Source organism: Opisthocomus hoazin, chromosome 1 (genome assembly GCF_030867145.1).
Source record: "Opisthocomus hoazin isolate bOpiHoa1 chromosome 1, bOpiHoa1.hap1, whole genome shotgun sequence".
Classification (NCBI taxonomy): domain Eukaryota; kingdom Metazoa; phylum Chordata; class Aves; order Opisthocomiformes; family Opisthocomidae; genus Opisthocomus; species Opisthocomus hoazin.
This window is the reverse complement of record NC_134414.1, coordinates 149476113-149482449: the sequence shown is the minus strand read 5'-3', so window position 1 is coordinate 149482449 and position 6337 is coordinate 149476113.

Genomic DNA, 6337 nt, shown 5'->3' with positions numbered 1-6337 from the left:
ACCTGAGAGGAGGTTGTAGTGAGGCAGGTGTTGGTCTGTTCTCCCAAGTAATTAGCGACAGGACGAGAGGCAATGGCCTCAGGTTGCATCAGGGGAGGTTTAGATTAGATATTAGGAAAAATTTCTGTATTGAAAGAGTGGTCAGGCATTGGAACAGGCTGCCCAGGGAAGTGGTGAAGTCACCATCCCTAGAAGTATTTAAACGATGTGTAGATGTGGCACTTAGGGACATGGTTTAGTGGTGGACTTGGCAGTGTTAGGTTTATGGTTGGACTTGATGCTCATAAAGGTCCTTTCCAACCTAAATGATTGTATGATCCCTCAAGAGCACACTGCTGGCTGGGGTGTGGGCTTGTCCTTCGCAGAGGCGAGCGGTGATTGCAAACTATCCAAAAAGAGCACCTCTGTTACATAAAGAGTAGCTGGGTTAGAATCAAAAAGGATTTTAGTTTAATTTTTTTTACTGTGTTTCTTTTTAAAGAAAAAAGATGTTAAAGGTGCATGATGCCATAACATTTACTTCTGGCACCACATGGTCTGACACTGTTTCACTGTGCACATTTGTCCAGTTGTGAGCAGCCCCTCGACTGGGGCACAGGAGATCTGAATTCCGTTTCTGGACCTCCACTTCTTACTCTCTGATCTTCAGCGTGTTGCTTCGTTTCTCTCTTTTCCCTGCCATCCTTAGCCCTTTTAATGGAGCAAGCTGGAATAAACTCCCACAAAAGAGACCACTGGATTTTACTCCATTAAAAAAAAAAGCTTGTAAAAAAAGAACGTGTGAAACATCATGAATTAATTTGATTGTCTACTTTTGCCACTAATGTAAAAGTTTTTTTCAAATAAAAATGTTTTCAATAATAGAAATTATATCAGTTAAAATGCAAGCTGCTTGTACTTGTTGCTACTGTGTTCAAGCATACAAAAAAACTGAATTGGTGAAAGTCATCAGCAGAGTGAACCTTTATTTAGTGAAGAAATTATCTTTCAGAATGCTGTTTTGACCATTTCACAAAGATTGCAATTTACATGCAAATACAGCTTGTCACAAATTAGACATTAACAAAGAGATGTAATAAATCAACTTATATAATTGTGTCTAAATAATAAGAAATGTGATAACTCGCCTGCTTAAACATAAGTGTACATGAAGCTGTGCATGTTTTGAACTCGTTGTCCTTACTGAGATAGTGTACCCTCCTAGTTAAGATTATAGATAAAACTACATTGAAAGTTAGCAAGCAAAGCGAATTTCAAAGCTGGTGAGATTGCTCAGAGCCTTGTCCAGCTGAATTTTGAAAAAGCTGGCAAGGGTGGAGAATCCACAACCTCTCTGGTCACCTGTTCCAGTGCTGCACCGCACTGAAGATGGAGAATATTTTCCTGATGTCAGATCAGAAATTCCTTCGTCTGTTGCCTCTGTTCTTTTTGCTGTGCACCTCTGAGCAGAGTCTGGCTCCATCTCCCCTGCAATGCTGCTGCAGGCAGTTGAAGCAAATAGCAAGAAGAAACATTATAATTCATACAAAGCCTGAGTTTTATTACAAACCAAAGATTTTTAATTATTACAATGAATTATCTTCATTTGGAGAAACTGTATTAAAAAACACAAAACGTGATGAAAATTGATGGTTCAATTAAAGGATTTGCACGCTGTGTCCCTGAAGCAGGACACTTTGTCTGTGCTCATACAGCTCCTACTTCTTCTGCACTACCTTCTTAGCCTGAGGCCACTTTCGATTTCTCTGCCTTGGGGTTAGTAGCCTTGGGTTTCACTATTTTGCCCTTAGATGGATCTTTGCCTTTTTTGGTCTGTCAGCTCTCATATTCTCTAAGCTTCTGATTGCTTTCTTGGCCATGGTGGCTGCCAGTTTCTTGTCTTTCTTTGGAATTTTCTTCACAACCACAGCTATTCTGGGCTTCTTGGCTGTGCCAGTCAAGGGTCAGGTGGTCCTTGGCCTTCACTGTCTTCTTGGCACCTTGCTCTTGGCTTGTTGTTGAGTTTAAAGGAGCTAGAAGCACCAAGTCCTCTTGCACTGCCCTTCTCCAGGCTCCTGGGCCCCAGCCTGGTGCAGCTGTTGATGTCCTGTACTTCATAGACTTCGGTTCCCTTTCAGAGTGGTGAGTTTTCAAAATGGGGACAGGACCAAGCTAGCCACTGTAAAGTAAATGTGCCCGTGCCTTACCCTACCTGTACCTGCACACCGGTGATTGATAGAGGAGATGAGTGAACATGGTGTCCCCTCGCTGAGTACGGACTGGGCAACAGGAAATGAACTGGTTGTGTATGTGAATGCAAGAGCTGTAGATTTTAGAGAGATTTAGTTGCTTTGGGGCCACATGTGAGTGGGAAGCAGATGTAATGTTACAAGCATTGTCTAAAACCAATGGGTGCCACTGAAATAAAATTTCTCATAATAATAATAATTCATAATCAATAGTTTCCCCACGGTCTTTGTTTTCCCTTCAGATTCTTCCTCTTCTTTCTCCCCTCTGCTTTCTATGAGCTTTTACCAACCTTTTCATTCAAGCAGAACCCATGCTTTTGGCTGGAATGTGAAAGGGCATTTTTACACTCTGTGAAATTAGCTGGGAAGTTCTGAGACTCTTGGATACCCTCCCCTGCCTGGGCAGCTAGCTCAAGTGTGTCACAACTCTGACCTCACTGCTGACACCAGAAATTTGGGAGCCTGCCGTGTGGTCATGGCGAAAGAAGTAACAGATGCTAAGAGTCAGCACAACCAGGCATGGCAGTGTACTAGCAAGGAAGGAAGATGGCAGAGATATCGCAGCAAGGGAGGAGATCCTCATCATGCAAGGAGAATCACTTTTCACCTGCTTCTCCCTCTCTTCGTTGGCGTCAGGATGGGTCTCCCATTCCAGTCCCATTGCTGAGAACAGTAGGCCCCCTGAAAGAGGACCAGGGTGTCAGGGGCAGACCCTAATTCTGTCTGACACTGGCGTGAGGGATTAGAGATTAGTGGTGGCATCCCACAAACTTTCTGGATGTGGCCAGTGATGAGACCGTAGGAGCAGCTCTGAACTCTGGGGGAAGGAAGACAAGAACTAGCAAGGCTACCTTGAATCTTCTGAAAACGCTTGCCCTGTTGATAAGAAAACTTTGTAAGATGCAAGAACACTGCTCACAAGGGCCTCCAGCCAAGGAAAGCTCGTACAACTGCAGGGAGCTCTCAACACATGACTGCAGGCCAAGGAACATGCAACATGCTGCTCTTCAGCGAGCTCCCAAGCACTTCTGTCCAAACCTCTCTGGCAAAGGACTTCTCCAAAGACAACAGGGAAATTAAAATCAGGATTTACCACCCAGGCCCCAGGTGCAAGCTCTTTTTTGCACTAAGTAGCATGAGCTGCAGCAACTGCACAAACAAGAGCTAATAACGGGCAACTTTGGTCTGTGAAACCATAACCACAGCTAGAAGGTGAGTCTCATTGTGAAAAAACTGCGGTGCAAAACAGAGTTTCTCCCCGTGACTTGCAGATGATTGCAGAGATACAGAGCCAGTGACTTCCATTAACGAGGGGGAAGATGTGACTGGGAGCAGGGTCTGGGGTGCACAGACCCGGGGGGCTGAGCTGTAGGAGAACAGGGTGACACTGGAATGCAGCCTGCAGCTCCCTGTGCAAAAAGTGGGCATTCCCCAGGCCCGTGCGGCGAGGAGCCCGAAGCCAAGCCAGGCGGGCTGGGCGTGCCGGAGGCTGGAGCTGCGTGCATTGCGATGGGAAGCAGCAAGGTGCAAGCAGCTCTGGTGGGTAATTCCCCACCCCCAGCTCTCAGCATCGGGAAGGCTTTGATCGCAGACTCCCGGTGTAAATGAGATAAGCTGCCAGCCGTGTCACGGCCTCAAGCTAGAGAAGACGCCTGAGGACATTTAGTGCAAGTGCTTGGGCTTCCATCACGTTTCTTGCCTGCATTCATGATGGGGAAGCCATTCACTAGGTCTTCAATTCCTCAACCCAAGCCAGCCACTTTCCTCCCCATCTGCTGGTGGTCCCATCAGGTGTCTGTCACTGGTAGCAAGGGATGGAACTGCTCCTGCCTAGAGACGTGTTGGGGGGGAGTTAACACAGGCAGGGAGAGAAAAAATTGTGGGGTCACAGAGGCAGGATTAAGGGTCGGCAGTTCCTACGAGGAGCCCCAGGCTGGGCTAGCAGAGAGCTGCAGGGCAGGAATGAGAGACGCTCACAGGATTGTGGTTGAAAAATATGTACTCAATTCAATAGTTTCACCCTAATTTGCCTCATCCCCCAGCACCAAAACAAGCTTGACAGTGGAACAAAAATAAAACCACCAGTCAAATCTCCAGGTAAAGCTTTTGCAGTGCAAGCCTGGAAAGCCAAATTGCTGGTAAAACACGTCGTAACGTATAATCTTAGCTCACACCCAGCAACCAGATGCCCTCAATTCTGCATCAGTGGCATCATCTACCATCCTGCAGCACAGCGCGGCGGCCCGGGCTTCATAAACCGACCCCACCAGTGGCAACTCCCATATCCTGAACTCCTGCCTTCTCTCCTCCCCGCTTCCTTCTCATGGCCTTGGATCCCTGCTCTCATCTAACATGGATGGAGCTTTGGTTACAGAATCACAGAATCACAGAATGGTCGGGGTTGGAAGGGACCTCTGGGGGTCACCCAGTCCAACCCCCCTGCCAAAGCAGGGTCACCTACAGCAGGCTGCACAGGACCTTGTCCAGGCGGGTCTGGAATATCTCCAGAGAAGGAGACTCCACAACCTCCCTGGGCAGCCTGTTCCAGTGCTCTGTCACCCTCAGAGGGAAGAAGTTCTTCCTCGTGTTCAGACAGAACTTCCTCTGCTTCAGTTTGTGCCCGTTGCCCCTTGTCCTGTCGCTGGTGACACTCGCCCCACAGTGCTTTACATTTGCGTTTGCATCCCCCACAACACACTCCCCCGTCCAGGCGATGCCCACCCCAGCAGACCTCACACGCGTCCTCACAGCTCTCGTACAGCTCCACGGTGCTGTGCGTTCCGCACCGTGAAAGGCAGTGCTTTGCCATGCAACCCCCGAAACCTTCTCCCCAGGCATGACATCCACAGCTGCGTCACAAGATGAGTCGGCAGCTCGAGGGACCGGGCCCTTTGCCCCGTGTCTTAGACAGCAGGCTGCCTCCGCATCTAGTGCAATTTTTTTTTTTTAAACCCAGGACTGGAGTGATGGGAGCGGTCAGAGGTGCCTGCGCACGTGCGTCACCTGCGCGTCGGGTCTGTCGGTACCCACGGCAGAGCGGTGAGTCTTTGTGGAATGAACACAGAATACAAAGTAACGTGCTTATAATAAATAAGTGCTATAATATATGCTTAATATATGCATATATTAAATACGCATATTACATTGTGTGTGCTTGTAATAAATAAGCACACCAGCTTATTTATTTGTCTGTGTCTAACTGCAAGGAACTCCACGGTTCCCCTGCTCGAGGTCTCTCTGCAAGCCAGGGTCCGTGGTGCACCAGCACTTGTTGAGCAGAGAAAGTTTTTCTGCTTGAGGTTTTCGCTTGAGGCGAGGGGAAGCAGGTGTCTGCGTTTCTTGCGTTCAGCCTAAGAGAACCAACCAACTGGTGATGTCGGCGCTTGTTTCAAAATGCGATTTCTGAGCAAAGGGTGAATGGAAAAAATAAATATGTATTTATATCGGTACACACCAACACATGACTTCCTGTTGACTAAACAAGCAACCTCTCCTCTGCTTTGGGGCTAGCTAATTACTTTTAATTATTCACCACATTTTTGCTCTCTGATTTCTTAGCAGTTTGCTTTCTGAATCTTTAATAACAGTAATGCTGCTATTCCTCCTCTCCCCTTGCACCTGACCACTGCTCTTCAGCCTGCCGTTATTTCTCTGTTGTTCTCACTTCAAGACAGGGAATAGAGCCCCGAGCACATGAATCCGGAAGGGATAGATGCTGGGACATCCTTCTGTGATGCTGATAAGCTGGAGCAGTGTCTTTTACGAGGTAACACTCCAAACACACCAGCACAGGGACCCTTTCTAGCCTTTCTCACTAGTCTTTAACTGACCCAGACTTTGATCAGAAGCAGAGATCGAGTCATCTTCAGTAAAATTGTTTAACTCTCCCACCCCCAGTCCCCTCTCCAAAGAAGTTTGCATTGAGCAGAAAGGAAGGGAAGCCAGAGTGCCCAGCATCTCTCCTCATGTATTAGCTCCCAGCCAAGAAGGTCCCACCATATGTTAAAGATTTGGCAGTTTACAGCCAGGGAGGAAGCCGGGCTAGCAGCTTGATCAGGGATCAGCAACCTTTCTATAGTTTTCCAAACTGTTTTTTTTTTAACCCGAGC